Genomic DNA, 23722 nt, shown 5'->3' with positions numbered 1-23722 from the left:
CTGGAACAAACTATTTAATCATCACTGTGAGCGTTACTTTCCGGTGACTTTCCACCTAACTCTCTTAACATGTTGATGTGAACAGTTTTCAGTTTTTCTCTCAAGTTGATTTGGTAACCTACTGCAGCTACCCATTTAAATCTTCAACTGGTCCTTGATACTGAACAATAAGTTTACTGTCTTTCCTAGGTACATACATATATTAAACATAAATGAATAACAGCACCAGGGACCAAGTTTTTAAGAGAGAAAGTAGTGAATTAAAATGCTACGAAAATAAGGGCATGCGCCGACCGAGGCTCGAACTTGTGACACTGGATTCAACACCAGCGAAACTAGCCTCTAGACCATCGGAATGTCCAAAAAACATTCTTCTGATCCAGAGTCATTTCGCCCGTACGCGAAAAAAACTTGGTCCCTGGTGCTGTTATTTATTTATGTTTAATATATTTATGTATCATTTGTTTTAGCACCTAGCTTCAACTCTATGTTTACATTTACGTTTACAGTATTATTGCTCGTACCCACTGAAGCTTCTATATGTAATGTGTTTATGTTGTCCACTTGTCTTTGTGAGAGATACACAATTAGATAGAGCCATCGTTTGTCTAATACATGCCTAACGGCTGTCTGTGTCGGCTCTATCGAAGTTGTTAGTGAACGGATGCTGCGAAGGTGGGGTTTTCTTTCCTAGGAAGTAGTACATACACAAGGCTTCCTCCGTGAAGTTTTCGAAGAGTTTTATTTCTGTTAACAATTGTTCTGTGTCGTGCTAACTGTGATTCTAATTCTTGTTTTGAAAGTTGACATGCTGTTATCACTTTTTCTCTTAGCTCAACGACATGTTGATAGCTGCTTCTAGATTCATTATCAAGATTTTCTTTTGTCTACAAATCTTTTAGCAAACTAAGTGGACCTTTCGGGTTTGCTCCATACAAAAATTCAAAAGGTGAAAATTCTGTACTTTTTGTGGAACTTCTCGGTAATCAATAAGAATTGCTAGGAGATACATGTCCCAGTCTGTTGGTTTGTCTAGTGCTACTTTGCTTAGTAATCATTTTAAAGTCCTGTTCCACCACTCGCAAACAGCATTGCCCTGGGGCCTGTATGGTGTAAAGAAGATTTGACGAATTCCTAATTGCTTTAGAAACTGATCTCGGAAGTAAACAGAGTCCCTTGATCACTTATAATTTCTTCAGGAAATCCTAAGCGAGAGAAAATGTTGAAAAATTCATGAGTTACTTTTTCTTTCAGTTATTGTCTTTAATGGCACTGCTTCTGGCCAACGTGCACACAGGTCAACCATCGTATGGATGTATTTGTATTCTCTTTTAGACATAGGGTTTATGTCTTGCACATATGTGAACTGTAATAGGGCTTTTGTATAACGATCATTGGGCTTTGTACTGACACAAGTGCTGCATTCTGTACAATATTTCTTCACATCTATTATTAAGAATTTTTTTCTGGTCCATACAGCCCCCATTTGACCCTCAAAATGTGAGTCATAGCCTAACTTTAAATTTCTGTTTCTGTTGGCGGCAGGACTGAATAGCTACAGTTTATCTTTGTTATTTTGTCTCATCAGAAGCCCATTTTATGCGGCCACCGTAAGGGGAAAAAGCCGCTATTAGGTTTGTGCAAAATGTCCGTCTGTCCGTCTGTCACACTCAGATCTCAAAAACTAGAAGAGATATGAAAAATATTATTTCATCATTAAATGCAACTTGAAAAGGTGCAACGGCTACTTTTAATTTTCTAAAAGCAAACCGTTTAATTTATAAAATTAATTATGCAAGCGATTTTTTCATAAAAATACACCAATTCTAAAACAATTACGTAAATGTAAGGGAGGCAATGTTACAATATGCTAACAAAGATGGAAAATTTTTGTGTATTTTCAGTATCACTAAGTCAAATATATTTTTAAAATGTACAGAAAATGTACAAATATATATATAGTTAAAGATGTTTTTTCTGGTCAACTAGCTGCTAAAATTAAAAGAAAACATTTCTGTTTGTTTATAAAGGCTAATAATGCACTTTGTATGTAAATATCACGCACATTTTTTAAAATGGACTTTTTATGCAGCGATTTTCCTGCAGTAGCGTAACGTCGCAACATTATCAGGCGCTAAACCAATTCCTTAAACTTTTTAAAAAAATCAGATTGTATTTATTTTTTATTTAGTGCCCCCAACCGAATAAAAGATTATTTTTGTGCGTTTTATCTGTTGGTCGGTCTGTCCGTCACGATTAGATTAAAAAAACTAGAACTCTAAAAACAAACATTTGTTGGCGGTGATTAGTTTTGCACACAAAAAATCCGGAACAATCAATTTTAGATACTTAAATTTATTGAGATGTTACGGGAAGAACATTAAAGGGTAAATCGGATTTTCGTTTGCTCTTCTAACTTATATTACATTCAATTTCCATGCTTAAACATTGAAAACATAACATTGCTGAAACATAACATAGAAGTTTTGTAATCGATAAATAATGTTCCGGATTTTGTTTCTTACAAATCGACGCCAGAAATTTCCGAATTTATTTAAAAATCTACTAACGCCAAATAATTGTTTGAACTCCCTCTTCTAATTAATAAACAAATAATCTTCTCATTTACAAGATAATGTTTTTACGGATTTTTATGAAAACTATTTTAACTCACTTCTCTCTTACAATATATTTAACTTTCTACCTAAAACATTAAAAAATCTAATAATCGTTAATATTATGTTCCGATTGTTAAGGAAAACAGAATCCAAACACCAAAGTAAAGTATGAAAATCTCTCTACATGGCTGTAGTACATCTAAGTTTTATACAACACCATCCCAAAGGAGGAAATTAACGGTATTACATTTATCTGAAATTCTCTTTTTCTTTTACTATTTATACAAACATCCGGAACAATGTATTATTTAAACTTTTTCAATTGTGTTCATAGCTAAAAATTATTGCAATGTTTTGAAACGTAAAATAAAGGTTAATCAATTTTTAATAACTTTTAGTTGTTGTTTATTTGTATATTAAAATGACGGAAAGACCGACTGACTGACAAAAGGCAAAAACAATGCGGCTTTGATCCTCTTTAAATAAATTCTATTAGAACTCAGTGCACCAATGCCTCGTTAAATATCTCGTGTAAATAATAACCTTTTTTTTCAAGGTACCGGTACTAGCCTATTGTGAGGTAATGGAATTTTTGTTCTTTGACGTCATATGAATGGACTCTTTAAATGTAATGCTTAAAGAAAGCACTCTGTGCACCAATGTCTATTAAGCCTCGAAAAATTGCTCGTATTGATGAAAACATATTTTAACTAAACTGTTAACTAATCCGTGTGACGTAGTGTTTTTTTTTCCTTTGACGCCATATGGAATGAATTCTTTAAATGAAATGCTAAAAAAACGCACTCGGTGCACCAATGTCTATAAACACTCGATAAATGGCTCGTATTGATGAAAGCGATTTTTAGTCTAGCTAGGCCGTGTGACGTGATGTTTTTTTCTTTGACGTCATATGGAATGAATTCTTTTAATGAAATGCTAAAAGAACGCACTCGGTGCACCAATGTCTATGAACACTCGATAAATGGCTCGTATTGATGAAGGCAATTTTTAGTCTAGCTAGGCCGTGTGACGTAGTGTTTTTTTTTTCCTCTAACGTTATATGGAATTAATTCTACAAATTAAATGCTAAAAGAAATCGGTATAGTAGTGTTTATTAAGCCTCGTTATGTGACTCGCGTTTAAAAAAGGAATGATATCTTGATTTAGATTTAATCTAGATTTTTTAAACTAGATCTAGAGTTTTATTACAGTATATCTAGATCTGGATTTATATTCTAATTAAATTTTTTTTAGAGTCTAGATCTAGAATTTCTAGATCTAGTTTAGACTAAAATAGACTAGATTAAGATGTAGAATTTCAATTTCTAAACTTAAAGTGTAAAAAAAGTGTAGATTTTCATTTCCAAACGTTTTGATCAATATTGCAATGTTATAATATACTAAAACTAATCTACTATTTTTTATTTAATGTGAATTTAATTTTACGGCAAAGGAATCTTTGAAACAATATTACTTTTAACCATCAAAATTAAATCACCTCTTGAATATTATTTGCGAATATGCAGATCAGACAGGGATCCGACTTCGACGGGGGCCGCTCTCTTTGTAATCTTGTTAACTTTAAATTTACTGGAAGGACGCTCATAAAGCTTAACCAATGTTTGGTCCTCCTCCTTTTGTTTCATTGCGTAACTGGATGTTAATTCTGATTCTGACTGTTAAATCTGACTATGTACTATCAGATGTCTCATTTTATCTATCACACCATATTGAGATCTTGTCACATCACTTGTAACTTCTGACATTGCTAACCTTTGCCACTTGTAGATATCTGTGATGGTAGGCTTAGTTATAACAGTCACGCAAGAATCATGTCAGCTGCAAGCTTCTCTAACACATATGCTTTAACTTTTTCAAATAAAAATGGCGTATCTATGTCAATGACAGGTGTGGGGTATTCTTCAATTGTTTCGCTAAATGTCATACATTGACCTTTCTTACCGGTCAACTGGAGAGGGTGCACATTGTATGAACGTCCAGTTGGTCTACCCCTGGTTTTAAACACCTGACATCAGCTTAAGCCCATTGTCTCATTTCGTCTTAGTGAGCTTTTGTTTCTACATTGGGCTGCTAAATGTCCCGTTTTTAAAACACTTACAATATTTTCTTTTTCACACACTCTTCTTTTTTCCAGACATTATTGTTTTCATTTTTGTTTTAAAACGACTTTTGTTATTATTATTCTTTGCAGCAAATGCAAACTTGCTAGTTATTTAGTCTTCCTCCCTTTGAATAGTCTGCTCTGGGTGTGCAGTATTATATTGCAGACACAATTTTACTGCTGTTAGAACATCTTTCGGTTTCCTTTCATGTAAAAAAGACACTAAGGATTGCACGACGTGAAAATCTTGTCTCTGATGAACATACCAATGAGATCTTTGAATGTCTTTTCAGTGTTAGAAAATTAAACCCAACGCATTAAGTATCTAGTAATGTCCTCAACAATGTCATGGAATGGTTGGTTTCTCTCTGGTTTAGCTTTATGGAACTTCTGTTTATAGCCTATAGCTTTATGATCCCAAGACTTTGCTTTAGATGTCAATAAGTCATTTTCACTATCGAAAACCTTTTGCGAACATATTCTTTCAGATTAATTTTACTTATTAAGGCTAACGTCAATTGGGCAATGTTATATAATTTGAATCAGTATTTTATTTGAAACATATCATATACACATATGCTCGAAAAAAACAACATATTAGTTTGTATATTGCATTTGTTTAATTTCTCTCGCTTAATTGCTTGTAACAATTGCAATAAAATATTGATTTAGTCATTTAGAAACAATAGTTAAGACTAATTAAATTGAACAAGAATTAATTTTTAAAATGTCCCATTTGATTTGTTTGTTAGATGAAGCTATTCAAAAGATGTCTCAAATAATGGATATGGCGAAGCCAATAATAGGTAAACATTTTTTTTGGGCTTGAAAACTTATTATTGCGTCTGCCACTAGATTTTTGACAAAACATAAAAAAATCTTATAAAAAGACTACATTAGTTGCATTTAGATTTTCGAGATTGAATCAATAGTATTACAGTTCATTAAATAACATTTTATGAATAGAAAGCAAAAGTTATAATAAATAATTGATTAGACAGTGTCACAATTATCTATGTGGTTGTATAGTAAAATTGTTCTTTATTTAATAGCACCGCTTTCATCAATAGGTGATGACGTAATTTGTACAATTTTATTTTTTCTTGTATAGTGTTAGTGATCTACCTTTGTCGCTCGTCATAATTTTTATATTATATTATTATATTTTTTTAGTAGCTTGGGTGAGCATTAAGTACATCGAAACACAAGTTACATAAAGATTAAGGCTACTTTGATAAATTTGCTCATTTTTTGTTAGCTAAAAAAGACTTGTCACATCTACAGTATTTTACGTTTCATTATTACTGTATGACTGATATGGCGATCTGACCATCAACTTAATATACATAATAATAATAATAGCATTTTTTTCGAAGATTACTGATGAGTGCATTGTTTCACATATATACATAAATAAATGCATAATTATATGGATACATACAAGTATTGCTCGTTTAAGAGTATAGGATTATGTCTTTTAGATGTTACAAACTTTCGAAACACACATCTTGGTTGATAAATGTAAATTTGACAATAAAAACATAGACACATTAAAAATGTTTTAGAGTTAAAAATATATAATAAATAAATGATATTTTTTCTTTCAGCTGGTACCAATACAACTATAACCAATGACATAATTGAATTATTAAAACTCCAAGGTAAGTATCATTCGTCTTAAGGGAATTTATTTTTCTTATCTTATCTTATAAAATACAGTAATGCGCTAGAAAAAAATCTTCTTAAAATTTGTCTTAACTTAATATTTAATCGCAAGATATTTTAAATGATTTAAATTTTCGAAGTGCATATTTCTTTTGTTATGTTCTATTTATAATTATATACATTAATACGTCACATTTGTTAATTACATGGGTGCTCTTTAGAAGCAACCCTGCCGTTTTTTAACACAAGTCATATGTACGTATAAGAAGTCATACAAGTGTGGATCTATTATTACACAAATATTGATATATTTATAGCTGGTATAGATTTATGTCAGTACAGACTGTGCAGCACAAAGCCTACACTTAAGAGCCCTCCCCCCCCCCTCCGTTAACTGAAAATTAGAACAAAATGATATTTCAATAACAAAACAATATTTTTTTCTTCCAAAATATCTCATGCTTTTAATATATTAATATATCAAGTTTATCATTTTAATGCCCTTGATCTCTGCTATTTATTAATTTCATCTGGGTACATTTTAGATGGTTAACCACTATCCTCGAGTAATTGTACTACAGTTATCAAAAATGTTTTCACTGAGGTCATTGCTAGTATTAGTTGTAGCATTTTATCTAAAAAAAATTTCCTTTTTGAAAGCAAAAATTATAAACGGCTTGGATATTTGTAACGGCTGGACGGTCCTGACTTGGTCTGCCTCTGTGTACAGTAGATACCTTTTCTGATATTATTATAGTGTTCTTGTCTTCTTAATTATATAATTTCACGCACGCACTAGATTTGCTGGTGTGTAAGAACACTAACATACTCTCCGACCTCAACACTTAGAATCATTAATAGACTCAATGTTAGCAGACATGGTTTTTTATTACGTAAAATAATCTACAAAAGATATTGGCGACTTCAGTCACTTTACATTATATATCCAGTTTCACATTAAATTACTCTCATGAAGTAAACACTGCGTACACAATAGTAATTACTTTAATACTTATACATTATACTCGGAGATATTATAACGCTCCTCTCTCTACAGGAGTCCAAGATCAACTGAGGTGTTCACCCCGTGGTCAGTCACCGACCAAGAAACATCTCGTGCAAACTGCTCGGAATAGCCAAATGACTACAAGTCACTAAATGTTAGAGGGGTTCTAAAACTTGTGTGTGACAAATAGTAACAAACACGAAACACTCCTTATTAAAGGAGATAACCATTTACCATATTCTTAACACATTTATTCAAACAGTTTTAGATTTTTTTGTCAAAAAAATATTATTTTTTTACATATGTATTGCTAAGTTAAGCACATTCTGTCATACTAAATACTACATTTACCAAAAATAAAATGTTTTCTATAGTATGCATACAAGTTTGAAATAATTTGAAACAACAACTAATAAGTAGTTTTTCATATTATCGCGTGAACTGCAGCGCTACACTATGGCAATAGAACATTGAACTAAAGGATTATTTTTTTAATGGAAACGTTTTTTTCATGAGAAATGAGAGATTGTTTTTTGACAAAACAATTAGAGCAATTAAATTTCATTATAAGACATTAGTTAGGCCAGATTCACATCTAACTTCACATTCATTTTCACCTATACTGTAGTCTGTGGACCGCTGGGGCACCACACCTTCTTTCTCCATTCTTCTCTGTCATTTGTCTTTGATAGATTTTTATTCTGATTGTCACAGCTTTCCTATTATATAACTCTATCTAATTATAACTCGATAGAAGCCTGTGGTTCTTATACAATTTTTATACGATTTTTACAAATGTTACTAACTAAAACGATTATAAAACAAATAGCAAACATTACACCAAAATACAACAAAAATGTTCGTTCGATAGGCCACAAAGGCTCTGGGTATGCCACACAGGCGGCTATGTAATCATATTGGCTTAAACATAGTCACAAAGATTATGATGTAGTCACACAGACTTCAATGTAGTCACACAGACTTCAATGTAGTCACACAGACTATAGTTAAGACACACAGTCTTAGTATAAAAACCACATGCTTAGTGAAAGACACGCAGTCTTAGAAGATGAAGACACACAGTCTTAGAAGAAGAGGTAGCACAGTATATGGGGTAGATTAGACAACACCTTTCTCATCATTCTGCTGAACGTTGCTGGTGCGTTGACAAGCCCGAAACTCATGACATGAAATTGAAATAAACCAAAAGGACTAGTAAACGCTGTAAGTAGTTTAGCTTTATCTACCAACGGTATCTGCCAATATCCACGGGTCAGGTCTAGCTTTGTAAAAAATGTTGCGTCGCCATTTGAGGTAACAAGTCTTCAGGATTGTGTAATGGTTCCGCATTAAGCACAGTAACTTTGTTAAGCTTCCTGTAGTCAACACATATTCTTACTGCGCCTGATTTTTTTTCTAACCACCACCATAGGTGCTGTGTAAGGTGACTCTGTTGGTGATATAATGTCTAATTTCAGCATCAACTAAATCTCTTCTTCCACTTCCTTCATATACCCTAAAGAAACTGGATACGGTTTCTGTTTCACTGGTTCAGAGTCTTTGAGAATGATGTGTTTAATTGCTGCAGTTCTTCCTGGTACATCCGTCAATATATCATCATATCTAGCCAGTACTTTTTTCACTTCTTCGTTTGCTCTACTGATAGCGACTCTTCAATTTTGCAATCTGTCCAAGTTTCTGATTGCTTTAAAGTTAATACAAATAGTAATGAACCAGTCAATTCATTTTCGTCTTTCTCTGGTTCATTAACTATTTCACAACTTGAACGAACTACTTCATCAGTGTTAGTATTACTTTCCTGTGGCTTTCCACCAAACTCTCTTAACATGTTGATGTGAAATGTTTTCAGTTTTCCTCTCATGCTGATTTGGTAATCTACTGCAGTTATTTTCTTGACTACTTGAAATGGTCCTTGCCACTGAATAATCAGTTTACTGTCTTTCCTTGGGAGTAGTACATACACAAGGCTTCCTCCTTGAAGTTTTCTCAGAGTTTTATTTATGTTAACAATTGTTCTGTGTCGTGCTAACTGTGATTCTAATTCTTGCTTTGCAAGTTGACATGTTGTTACCACTTTCTCTCTTAGCTCGACGACATGTTGATAGCTGCTTCTAGATTCATTATCAATATTTTCTTTTGTCAACAAATCTTTTAGCAAACTAAGTGGACCTTTTCGGTTTGCTCCATACAATAATTCGAAAGGTGAAAATCCTGTACTTTCTTGTGGAACTTCTCGGTAAGCAAAGAGAACTGCTGAGATGTACATGTCCCAGTCTGTTGGTCTGTCTAGTGCTACTTTGCCTATTAATCGTTTCAAAGTCCCGTTCCACCGCTCGCACAACCGAATTGCTCTGGGGCCTATAAGGCGTTGTGATGGTTTGACGAATTCCTAACTGTTTCAGAAACTGATGTGTTAACTCGGACGTAAACTGAGTCCCTTGGTCACTTAGAATTTCTTCAGGGAATCCTAAGCGAGAGAAAATGTTGAACATTTCATGAGTTACATTGTCTGCAGTTATTGTCTTTAATGGCACGGCCTCTGGCCAACGTGTGCATTGGTCAACCATTGTAAGGATGTATATGTATCCTCTTTTAGACATAGGGTTTATGGGACCCACAATGTCTACGGCCACTTTCTGAAATGGTCTATCTTGCAGATCTGTGACCTGTAATGGGGCTTTTGTATAACGATCTCTGGGCTTTATACTGGCACAAGTGCTGCACGCTGAACAATATTTTTTCACATCTTTAAATATTGCTGGCCAGCAAAAGTTATTCATAATTCATAAAGTCTTGTTCGTGCTGTCCCAATATGACCCTCAAAAGGTGAGTTCTGACCTAACTTTAAAGATCTTTTTCTTTCGGCGACAAGAACGACTAGCTGTAGTTTTTCTTTGTTATCTTGTCTCATCAGAAGCCCATTTTTCACTTTAAATTTACTGGTGGGACACTACGACAATTCAAAAAGTTTAACCAATGTTTGGTCCTCCTTTTGTTTTAATGCATAACTGGATGTTAATTATGATTCTGGCTGTTCCATATGACTATGTAGGATCGGTTATCCCATGTTATCTATTACACCAGATTAAGATCTTGTCACCGCACTTGTAACTTCTGACATTGCTACTCTTTGCCACTAATAGATATCTGTGATGGTAGGCTCAGTGATGCCAGTCACGTTTCCTAGAATCAAGTCAGCTGCAGGCCTCTCAAACACACATGCTTCAACTTTCCCAGATAAAAATGGCGTATCAATGTCAATGACAGCTGTGGGATATTCTTCAATTGTTCCTCCAAATGTCATACATTGGACTTTCTTACCGGTCAACTGGTGAGGGTGCACATGTAGTCTCTTCACTCCGATTGTGGTCTCTCCTGTGTCTCTGAAGACCCAAATAGATTTCTTCCCAACAAATTCAGGATACACTTTTAGTTTCCCAGCGTCACAATTTACAGCTCCAGCCATCTGGATCTGATCAGATTCATGAGGGAGTTGTTCACCATGTTGATAGTTTATGCAAACTGACGCATTGTACGGATGTCCAGTCGGTCTTCCCCTGTTGCTGGTTTTAAACTCCTGACTTCTGCTTGAACCCATTGTCTCATTTCGTCTTAATGGGCTTTTGTTTCTACATTGGGCTGCTAAATGTCCCGTTTTTAAACACTTAAATCATTTTCTTTTTTCACCAACATTTCTTTTCTGCAGACGGTCCTGTTTCCATTTTTTTTAAAGCGACTTCTGTTATCATTAGTCTTTGCAGCCAAGGCAAACTTGCTAGTTATCAAGTCTTCCTCTCTCTGAATTGTCTGCTCTGGATGTGCAGTAATATATTGCTGACGCAACTTGACTGCTGTTGGCACATCTTTCGGTTTCCTTTCATGTAGAAAAACCACTAACTGAGGATTGCAAGATGTGAGGATCTTGTCTTGGATGAACAGATCAATGAGACCTTCGAATGTCTTTTCAGTATTAGACAATTCTACCCAACGCATTAAGTATCTTGTAATGTCCTCAACAAATTCATGGAATGGCTGGTTTCTCTCTGGTTTAACTTTATGGAACTTCTCTCTATACCCATCATTTGTTTTTCATTAATACTTCCTTCACCTTGTCATATTCCTCTAAATCTTTCTTTGAAAAAATGATACATGCTTGCAGTGCCTTTCCCTGTAACAATGTGTAAAGATGACTTCCCCACTGAGTTTTAGGTATTTCTGTAGCTTGAGCATGCACTTCAAATCTCGCCAAATATGCATCCATTTGATCCACGTTCTCATTAAAAGGTTTCCATACAGGTTTTATATGCTCTTTGATTTCTCTTTTCGTCTCCCTAAGCTCCAACTCTCTGACTCTCAATTTGTGTATTTCTACCTTAGCTTCTTTCTCTTTAGCTCTTGCTTCTGCCTCTTTAGTTTTTGCTTCTGCCTCTTAAGCTCTCTCCACCGCATCTCTTTCTTTAGCTCTTTCTTCTGCCTCTTTAGCTCTCTCCACCGCCTCTCTTTCTTTAGCTCTTTTCACCGCCTCTCTTTCTTTTGCTCTCACTTCCCTTTCTTTAACACGTTTCTCACGCTCTCTGTCTTCTTTTTCTTTTTCTTTCTTTTCCAGCTTGACTTCTCTTTCTTTCACCCACTCCTGTAGAGCTGTCCCTTACAATACCATCTCTTTTCAAGCGGCATACAATATGAACAACACTAATAGCTTTATCACTGTGTTTGAACTGGTTTGGTATCGGCTGATTTTCTTTGTTTTTCCCGCCGTTGCACGTGAGCACACACTCTTCACGACTTTACGTTCTTCTTGGTCCTTGACCTTTTAACAATGGCGAACCGCAGTTCTGCCTAATGTCTTCCAAGACTTAGTCAAGTAACTACATAAACGAGCCTCTAAATAAGTCACAGCTTTCCTCTTATATAACTCTATCTACTTATAACTCTATAGAATCTACCTTAGGTCTCGATACGTCTCTAGGTGTCCCTGGTCCAGCTGTAGTTAACGAAATAAAACAATTAAACCACTAGATCAAACACATAAACTTTAATCATCTTCTACTGCATACCACACCAGCTGGACTCTGTCTAACAACAAACACACTTCCGGTCATTCGCGCAGATTGTTAAAATAGTTTATACATATATACACACATTCATCCGTGACACTGATGTTCTTACTGAAAATATTGAAACCTGTCTTTTTACCTACCTAGGTGGACCACTTTGTGGGACGATTTTGAGTTTGTGTCTCCACACAAACTATCTTTGTAATCTTGTTAGAGTATTGTTTCGAATAGTTCTAAGCACTTCTTGATTGTTGATGGTGAACTCGTTGTCGTCTTCATGTATTTTTAGACAACTTCTTTATTTTCTATATAGTCATTTTTATAGAGAAATTGGTTCCTATAGTTTATTCTAAAAATAACAATGTCGATGTTTTCCTTTATTACATTACCTATAAACATGCGCTACTAAGAACATAAAAGCCTTTACAATATCGTTGTGAGTTAATTGCAGGTATCAGATATAGCTGTGCGTGATGTATTCAGACTTTTTTTTACTGTGATGCGTGAATCCTAGTGGGCATCATTCCTTTTTAGCAGTGTAATATATGTTACATTCATCATCTTTGTTAGGTCAATAGTATATATAGTTGATGTCATTGTCCTAAAACATATGTTAGACATTCAGAGATACTTTTACTTGCAAAATTCAAGCACACTTTACAATTCTCATAAATTTGTCAATACAGAAATGCCAAAGACTATATGATTAAATATAATAGTACTATAGCATGGAAGTCTCCTAGAAGTATCAATAGCTCTTTCTATTTTTTAAAGATCTTGTTTTCGTCCTTCAGAAGTGTAATTATAATGGGAGCATAGTTACTATGTTAGAGAGAGAAAGAGAGAGAGAGAGAGAAAATAAGAAGACTTAAATTTTTGTGCCAAGTATAATTCTGAGTGTCGCCATTAGCATTTGTTTCACTTTGTATAGTCTCATATGGAATACCAATGTATATTTATAAACCAAAATAAATGTAATTGACTATTTACTCTCTCACACACACACACACACATAATTTCTTAGTATTTTCTGAGTATTTTCTGAGTATTTTCTGTTATTTTCCCCTCCGTATTCTTCATTCAAAACACTGTTTTATATTTTAAATCGAATTTTCGCACTCTTTTATTCATGTATGCTATTTGTGTATCTATTTTCGAAACCTTAAAGTATGGATCACATTTTAGAGCTCAATGCACAGTAAATAGTGACTCATTTTGAACTGGAAAATAAATTATTCTTAAATAAACCAAGCATCGGAGTAGATGAATCTGTATGTAGCACCTGGCTTTATTGACGGGCTTACACAATATGATCGTGTAAACTTCTTGAGATAGATAAAAAAAATAATCTAGATCTAGTAATATTTTGGTTACTTTTATATTGATAGTAATTAATTCATGATTTTATTGATGAGTAAGTAAACTAGAGGATGAAAAGCGTTACTGATCACGACATTCATTAGTCTTTTTAAAATCTACATTTATATCCCATATAATTAAATTTACCATTAAATAATTATTATGAAGTAGTAACCACATTTCTTTTTTTTTTGCAATATTAGAAAATAATAAAATTGAAAGCTTGATATCTAATAACTGTAATCTACAAAAGGAAGTTGGTAAGTAATTATTTTTTTTTACAATATATATGTGTATGCAAAAATGTATGACATTCGTTTTTGCTTTAAATATCTATCTATCTATTTATATCTATCTATCTATCTATCTATCTATCTATCTATCTATCTATCTATCTATCTATCTATCTATCTATCTATCTATCTATCTAACTATTTATCTATCTATCTATCTATCTATCTATCTATCTATCTATCTATCTATCTATCTATCTATCTTCCGCGCTGGGTCAAATGCAGCTAACAAGGCAATAACGAAATCCAATAACACAGGCAAAATGCCAACAATAGAAGGTAGTCGACGCTGATAGCGAATGTCGAATAAGTTTAATAATAACAAAAGGGAACCGACGAAGATTGACAAGCTAAATCTCTACCTTCAAAAAAAGCTCCTCTCGCTAAAGCCGTCAATAGTAGTCTTATGTATTCTTTCTCAAAGCTTAGTCTAGATTTTAGAAGCCATTATCTCTAAGTCAAAACTTTCTCTATTTACTAAATAAATAACTAAGTTCTAATCTTACTATTGATTGAACACTGCGTACTTTGAAGGTGTAGCCATGCCAAGGTTATATAAAGATGTTTTATTAGGGAATGTAGGAGGTGTCAGAACCGCCACTGACAAACAGATTAAAAGTTGGCAACAAGAGGCGAAACAAACAGAAAAAAATAGTTTGTTTTAACTGCCATAAACATGGGCATGTAGGTTTTTGGAGTAATACAGAAGATTTACGAGTTCGGATAGGAGTCGCAGACGGATATCCAATAGTGATGACAGGAGAGATTACTCCAGGCGTGATATTTACAAAGCGTACAGTGGTAGAAGGTCATATGGGTTTGAGAGGGAGAAAAAAAGAAATGTAAACTCCAGTTGGAGAGAACAGATGCATAATATAACATAACGCATTATGACCATATATTGTCCATATGTATGAAAATAGTTGTTATTTCAATTATTGTATTCGTTTTAATTGACTTGTCTAGTACGCCTAACTAGACCGGGAATATGCTGTCCCTAGTTGAATTGAGATAGGAGGATCCACATTATAAATAACCTTGCGAATAGAGTTAATGATGACACTTGGGGGAAGAAACTTAAAGGTTGAATGTGCTATGTTGAACTTGATTTCGTACACACGAGAGGAGAAGTTAAAGCATGGAGCCAGAATCAAGACTCAAGTTGTGTTGTCTATTTATGTTGTATCATATAGTTTGGCCCTTGCATAATGCTAGACTATGACGATAGGTCAAAAATTGTTTGTCAATTTTTTTTTAGTCGAAGGGGTAGGAGTTTATTTTTGTAAGCGTTACCTCAGTTAGGTTTATCTGTATTAGAGACAGAGGGGAAGATAGATAAACAGATAGATATATATATATATATATAGATATATAGATAGATAGATAGATAGATAGATAGATAGATAGATAGATAGACCAAGTAATCATTTAAAATATTTGTCTGTTATTTTTCAGAAAAAAAAAAAGCAAAGCTTGGAAAAAAGACTAAAAAAACAGGTCTGTTTTATATTCTTTTAAATCTTTGCGAACACATTTTTATAATAAAAAACTATAACAAATTATTACATTTTAAGAAATGAAAGAAGAGTTTACGTAATACTAACCAAAAAAAAAAATTGCCAAAAAATCTCATTTTAAAATCATTCAATACAACATACGAATACTCTCCCTAAGACCACCTAGTTGACAAAACAAAGGCCACTAACGTGATTATTTGTTTTTGCTTAAGTTTGAGAAACACTGCTCTAGTTGCAATATGACCACTTTTTGTTATTCTCTCTCTCTCTTTCTCTCTCTCTCTCTTGCTGTCTGTATATATATATATATATATATATATATATATATATATATATATATATATATATATATATATATATATATATTAGGGGTGCACCGGATAGTCGCTCCGGCTCCGGCTCCGGCCGAGTATCCGGCATTTTTTACTATCCGGTGCTATTCGGCTCCGGTCGGATATCACTACCGGATAGTAAACCGGATAGTAAAAAATAAACCTATTTAATATGCATAAAGTGGACCTCGTTCCATTATAGCCTGTTGTAGAATGTATTAATGTTTATATTAAAACATAATAATGTGCTTAAAAATAGAGCCATTAAGAACATGCACCAAACATCGTTTATTATAAAGACAAGGCATGTTAATAATTTAATAGAAATAGAAATGAAACTTTACATCATAAATGCGCTTTACATACAGAGCAGCAATGTCTGACACTTTTTTCAATTAGTCTTGACCTTTGAGTAGGTTAGTTAACATGTTAAAATATGCTGACCAGACGTCTGTCTAGCTGTGCGGGTATATCTCCAGAGGTAGAGATGAACAGCTTCCACCCTTTTTATTTGTTTAGTCCATCACATGGAGTTTTTTTATAGACAGGTGACCACAAGTTAAATACGATGGACGTAGGTTTAATGTCAGCGTATTGACACTCTCAAGAGGTCACACCTTTCGAGGGAACTGAGTTTGTTTATTTAGTAGTTAATCTTTATGGGGGGGGGGCTGGAATACAAGAGTCACACCCCTAAGGTAACTAGGTATATTTCCAAATGAACAACACCCTCCCCTTTTTATTTGTTTAGTCCATCACATTGAGTTCATTGATTGACAGGTGATCCCAAGTCAGATACGATGGATGTAAGCACTCTCTAGAGGTCACACGAGGGAACTATGTTTGTTTACTTAGTAGTTAATCGTAATTGGGAGTGGGGGGCTGGACTTCAAGCCAAACATCTACACGGTTATCCGGACAAAGAGTTTGCTTATTTGGAGAAAAATATTAATCACGTGGTTGGGCTAGAGGCCAAACCTTTTCAAGTGTGCCGAGTTACTAGAACATAAATAATAAGCTGGACTAAAGATCACACGCACCTAAACGAGTGACCTTTAGCTACACAGAACACAAACCGCGAGATTATATAGCCCAGTAAGCCAGTAACTAATTATTTTGTAGAAGACACGACCAGTGCTATCTTTAAATGGAGAGCTAAACACCCCCTACTCTTTATTTTATTTCTTTGGTCCTTAAGACCCAATTTATTGATAGACATTGACCGTTTTTAAACCAGAATGAAAAAACACAACGTGCTAACAAAGGATAATACACTGTCAATAAATATTACTGTTAAATATTTTTTTTTAACGTATTAAGTTAAGTGTCTTGATTTGATAACGATATTCTTAATAATTTGTAACAGTCAATTAACTCCTTGTTATTACTATTTTTTTTTACTTAAGATGCGTATTTAGCCACTGTGTATCAGCCTAGGACGACTTTTACACACCTGACATCCATAGGCTTACTATCGTTCCCTTTTGTAACAGTTACTGAAACCACGAATAAAATAATTAATAAGTAATAATTAAGGAAGATGTTTCTAACATACGTTCTTTGCATTTAATGTTTCTTACGTACGTTCTTTGCACAATACAATAAAACAAAGATGTGCATGTTTGCGTGTGTGTATTTTTTTTGCCTTGTATTAAAATCTTTAGAACGAAGGCTAATTTCATTGTTTAAATCTTTTGACTAAATAAATAACGGAAAACCTTACAGTAAATTTTAAAATCGCATAAAAGAAATTGAACAATAGTACCGCAGTTAGATCTAGCAAACAAAGAAAAGAAAAAATATGCTGGAGCATAAAAAAAAACAACCCTTGACCTCTAACTAGTGGGTATAATTTATCTATATGCTTGACTGACCATGCCAATGTGTTATCTTTTTTGACTAACACCCAACTCTATTGCGTGCGTATGCTCAAGGAAAAAACAATGCTTGATGGTTAACACAAACAACTATACACACTACACTAGGACTACATGTGTAGGCTCACTAGGTATATCTGACCAGGTTGTTGGTCTGAAATTCATGAACACATACATCCGACCACTATACAAGGCAGATTGCACTTTACTTATGAGATTTACATTAGTAACTAGTTAAATATATACTAACATTATTTACATTGACCTTCCTACACACATCCTTTACAGTTGGTGGCATCGTACATACACACAGACACACTCATGCTATACAGATTTTTAGAAATACTCTTAAGTTTGAATAAATCAATCAGTAACAGAGTTTAAAACAATAACGTATATAAAAGGAAAAAAAATAAAACTAACCAATATAGGTATGTTATTTAACAGTTTCGTAAAATGTTCAGCAAGACAAGCTATTAACAAGACACTTAGGTATCCGGCTCCGGCCCCGGCCGAATATCAAATTTTACTATCCGGTCATATCCGGCCCCGGCCGGATATCAAAAAGTACTATCCTGTGCACCCCTTATATATATATATATATATATATATATATATATATATATATATATATATATAAATTTATATAGGGTTAGGGTTTTGAAAAAATCCACCCTCCCCATTCAAAAGTTAAGGATCCGCTATGGGTAGGGGTGGAGGAAAGAGTACACCAAAGAGTGAAGCATGTCCGGAAGTGTGGCTTGGGGTAGGTTTGCCCGATAATGTTAAGGTGGGATCACTGATCCTTTCTGAGCTGACTAGAAGTGGGAGAGACAAATTAAATAGCAATGAATAGCAGGATGGGGTAATCCTGAAGTTTGATAAATATTAACATTTGTCGACTCTCCTCACCCCCAGAATCCTCCATTGGGTACATTTAGCTACTTCTGTAGTAGGAAATAATAAACTTGAAACATATTTAGCTGTCAAAGATGAAAGCGATATTAAAATTATTTAATTTTGTCTTTGTGTTCGTGAGTTAGAACATTTCAAGCCCTTTCACTATAACTTTGTTTACTAATGTAATAATTTAAAAACACAAACTAATTTATTATGTTTTTAGCGGCCCCTAAAAGGAGAATAGAAGCTATTAGTTTTGTGTAATCTGTATGTCTGTCTGTTCGTTCCGTTTAAATCTATTAAACAAGAAAACAATTGAAAATCCGAAATCAATATGATTTAGCACATTCAAGGTTGTGATGCAATGTCAACTTTTTCTTTATCCAAAAAACTTTACCTTTGTCCGAGCTGGAGGGCTAAATAAGTTTTTACCTTCTCTACTAATATAAATTTAAAAAAAATAATATTGGTTTACAATAGAAATTTGCTACTTTAATTTTTAAAATCAAATATGCAAGCAGTTTTTTTTCTAAAAATACACAATTTTTATTACTATTCACTATTAATAGTTAGAAACGACTGTTCACAATATTTTTTGAACACATTTATGCAAACGATTTTAGTTTTTTTTTCCAAAATTTTCAAAATTTTATTACAATGTTAAGTAATCTCAGTCCCACAAGCTATTATATTTTTAAAAAATGTTTACTTTTATTTTTAAAGAGAAAAAATATTATTATGCATACCAGTGGAACTATATTTAAAACTTTAATTAATAAGCAGTGTTTCATATTGTAACTGCGTAGTATACAGTACTACCATAATTGTATTGTTCTTTTCTATAGCTTTTATTTTTAATGATATATTCAGATAACTTTATAATTTTCAAAGTATTTTTTTAAACACAGATAATTTGAAGAAAACAGTCTCCACATTGACTACGGATATAAGTAAGTAGTGTGTGTTACTAGCAGATATCTACCTTTATTAGAGACGAATGTAAGATCGTTTCATAATAGGTAAATGTTTATTTTATATTTGTATGAATGAAAAGCAATCAACTTTTTGTAAACAGTGATAGGCTTTAAATACCTACTTTAATTGTCTCAGTGTTGCGTTTGTTATTTACTGAAAGCTATGTGACAAACAGATATTGAACTTAACATAAAATGAGACGTGGTTATAATAGGTGTTGTTAAAACATTCTACTCTATCTACCTCTATAGAAGCTACTTAAACTTTATACCAATTCAAACTGTCCCCAAGTTCAGCTGTAAATACAAAACACTAAACAGCTTGGTCAATGAATACCAAACGTTATTACTCTTAAGGATAGAAGACTTAGAAGTAAAGTAGCTATTATTGACCTACATAATAGACTGAATCATAATTTTCCAAAAACAAAAACAAAATTAATAAATACTCAGAAAAACATATAGATAAAGACGTATTTTTGCTCCATATGCTAGGACAAAGTTTTACTAATACTCTTTCTTCTCTAACGCTATGAAAGCTTGAAAAGGGTTGCCTTAGTCAGTCAGAAAATGTAATTTCCTACTGTCTAAAAATTTAGAACTACACACGTTTTTTTAAACAATCAGTTACATTGATTTCTCTTATGTGTGAATAATATTTTTAGGCTATTTTTTTATGTTTTCATATATTATATTGATTAAAATTTAAAGTTGGTTGATTATATTTAAATTGATCTTTAGCTTGTAGAAGCTGATTTTCATTTCTGTGTACTAATTTTATTTTACAGACCATGTGAAAATAGAGAATATCAAGCTAACGGAAATCTTAAGTAATTCATTTATATATTTTTACAACATGAAATGAGTAATCGTAATTGTTTTTAATATAATTGAATTTGAAAGTCCTGTGATTAGTAAATGATCGTTAACTATTATAGTTCCTATTAGACTGTTTTAAACATGGATTTGGGTGATCTTACACTTTTCTTATGTTATAGGTTATAGAATGCTTTGATCACTATCGGAACCAAAACATTTTAGAGTGGCGTGATTTTGTTACATATAAAAAAAATTAAAAAGCAAAATTAAAATAATACTAATATCACAAAAAAATCTAATGTTGTTCAACTGGTACTCCAACAGGTTAGGCAATAGTCCAAGGTTGTCCAATTATGTGATTTCTCTTAGTCTAATTCAGGTAGATAATCCAACAGGTAATCCCAATATGAGATAAAAAATTAGTGGTTTTATACATACGCGAGGTACTTGGAATTTACCACAAAAGTTAAATTCATACAAGTATGAGATCCAGCAGCAGCTTCCTCGGTATAATCCAAGGAATGAGCGTATTGGTATTTTGGATTATTAGGAACGAAATTGGCCATGCATATACACTTATGTTTAGATGCTTCTTCAGTATAATCCAAGGAATGAGTGTATTGGTAATCACCCAAAAGTCACCAGAACTCACTATTTAATTCATAGACGAATATATGTAATTTAGCTATAAGCAGAAATATATTTTTTGTTATTAAACAAACATACAGCTTTGACAGTTCATAATAGTTATGACGATGTTATACATTTTAGTGTTTGGGGTCGCCTCAAAGTGGGGAATCGCAAAAGGGGTCGCGGTACTAAAATGGTCGAGAACCACTGATTTAACCACTCATAAATCATTTCAATATGCTGGCTAAGCCAGTATTGGCATTACTCTCATGGCAAAATTAAGATCTTAGCCGCTCAGAACTATAGACAAGTGATAGCACTTTGGGAATGCTAAATGCATTAAAAAAACAATAGGTAAAAATATTTCTTATCGCAAAGATTTACAATTGTTAGTTTAGCTCTATTACCAATTGCATTACATGGCTGAGCCAAACTTAATTAAAGAATCAAGGTTAAAAAAAGCTTTGTTTTATTAAACAAATAATTCTACAATATGTTTTTCTTCATAAAATATGTTTAATGTTAAAAGTCTATAATAAAAAAAATACAGTTAGATACTTAAACTCATGTATTTAATAAGTTAGAAATTATTTAGTCTTTATATTTAATATATATATATATATATATATATATATATATATATACTACAGAAGAGAAATACAATATTTGTAAAAAAAATCTTTTACTTATGTTATTGATATAAGTATTTATATTAATCTATTTTTAGATTGAGTCTTCCCCTCTAGTATATTGGCCCATTTGGTGGGGTAAAGGGGAGTGTGGTGACTGAATCAATCTTGCCCTCCTCCAAACCATAACTCTTCAATTTGGGTGGTGGTTCATGTTTTTGTGTGTAGAAATCACAACTTGTTAATAGAAATATTTAAATAGCCATATCATACATTTATTTATTGCAATTTATCAATCTTTATATTGTGTCGTCCCTCTTCTGGTTTGTTCGCTGATTTGTTTGGGTGGTGGGAAGGTTACATCTACTGCCCTTTACACCAAAATCAATTAAATAAATGGGATGTCAAATTTTATGAACAAATCAATAGGGAAAAAGGGAAAAAAAGAAAATTGATGACCAGTATCACTTACACACATCACATGTAAAATCCTAGAACACATAATATGTAGCAACATCATAAACCACTTCGACAAACATAATGTCCTCACCCCATACCAACATGGCTTTAGGAAATATAGATCATGTGAAACACAACTAATAGAACTAATTGATGATTTTTCAAATTGTTTAGATGATAGTAAACAAATAGATGCTATCTTACTAGATTTTTCTAAGGCTTTTGACAAAGTTCACCACCATAGTTTGCTTAAAAATTAAAATATTTTGGCATTGATGGTCCATTGCATTGGTGGATTAAAGATTTTCTGATAGGGAGAGAACAAACTGTAATTAATAAATGGCTCTTAATCGACACCAATAACAGTAAACTCAGGCGTACCTAAAGGAACAGTCTTAGGTCCACTCCTATTTGTAATTTACATAAATGATTTACCAAACTGCATTAGTTCAGGAGCAAAAGTCAGATTATTCGCAGACCATTGCATAATATATAGAACAATAAAAACAACACAAGATACAGATATTTTACAAAGGGAATTAGATGAATTACAGAAATGGGAATCGAATTGGAGCATGTCTTTCCACCCAGAAAAATGTCAGTTATTAAGAGTAACAAAAAAAATAAAACAAATTAATTCCACTTATCTTATTCATGGAAAACCAGTAAAACAGACTAAAAACGCATAATACCTAGGTGTTATAATAAATAAAAAACTGTCATGGAATCCAAATATTGATGCAAGTATAAAAAAAAATCAAACAAAGCATTAGAATTTATTAAAAGAAATTTCTATAAATCAAATAAGAACATAAACTAAAATGTTATTTAACCTTGGTTAGGCCAATAATGGAATATGCATCCTCCGTTTGAGACCCCTCAACTCAAGAAAACATTAAGAAACTGGAACAAACACAAAATAGAGCAGTGAGATTCATAACAAACGAATATTCACATTTGACTAGAGTAACACCTTTAGTAAAATCACTAAATTTAGAAAGATTTCAGGGCATAAGACTCAAAATTAAAGTAGCAATTATACATAAAACACTGAACCATAATCTTCAAATACAAAAAGAAAATTTAATAAAATTCTCTGAAAGACACAAAGATAAAGGCACATTCCTCGTCCCATATGCGAGGACAAATTTATACAAATACTCCTTCTTCCCTAGTGCTATTAGGGCATGGAATGGGTTGCATGAGCTAGCCAGGAAAACCAGTGACTTGGCAGAATTTAAATCATTGGTTAATATGCATGACTAAATGCATGACGCGTAGGACGTAATCATCTTCTTTTTTTAAGTAACGTCTGTATTATATAAGATAAGATAAGAAATATTACTGTGATCTTTTTTAAATGCATAAAAACGTTGTACGGTTAACAAATGTTTGATGTGTTGAACGACCAATAGACTTTACTTTTCTTTAACTAATGTCCTCT

At 33.0% G+C, this 23722-nt stretch overlaps 1 long non-coding RNA gene across 1 annotated transcript; it reads left to right on the top strand.

Annotated features, from left to right (window-relative positions):
* The first annotated feature begins 14049 nt into the window (after window positions 1-14049).
* LOC106052076 (uncharacterized) lies at window positions 14050-19718 on the top strand. Its single transcript, XR_008777839.1, has 3 exons — window positions 14050-14108; window positions 15597-15638; window positions 19676-19718. It is a non-coding gene; the product is annotated as an uncharacterized LOC106052076 (long non-coding RNA).
* Window positions 19719-23722: the final 4004 nt, after the last annotated feature.

This window comes from Biomphalaria glabrata, chromosome 5 (genome assembly GCF_947242115.1).
Source record: "Biomphalaria glabrata chromosome 5, xgBioGlab47.1, whole genome shotgun sequence".
Classification (NCBI taxonomy): domain Eukaryota; kingdom Metazoa; phylum Mollusca; class Gastropoda; family Planorbidae; genus Biomphalaria; species Biomphalaria glabrata.
Note: the sequence above shows the minus strand (reverse complement) of the source record. Positions and strands in the feature narration are given on the sequence as shown.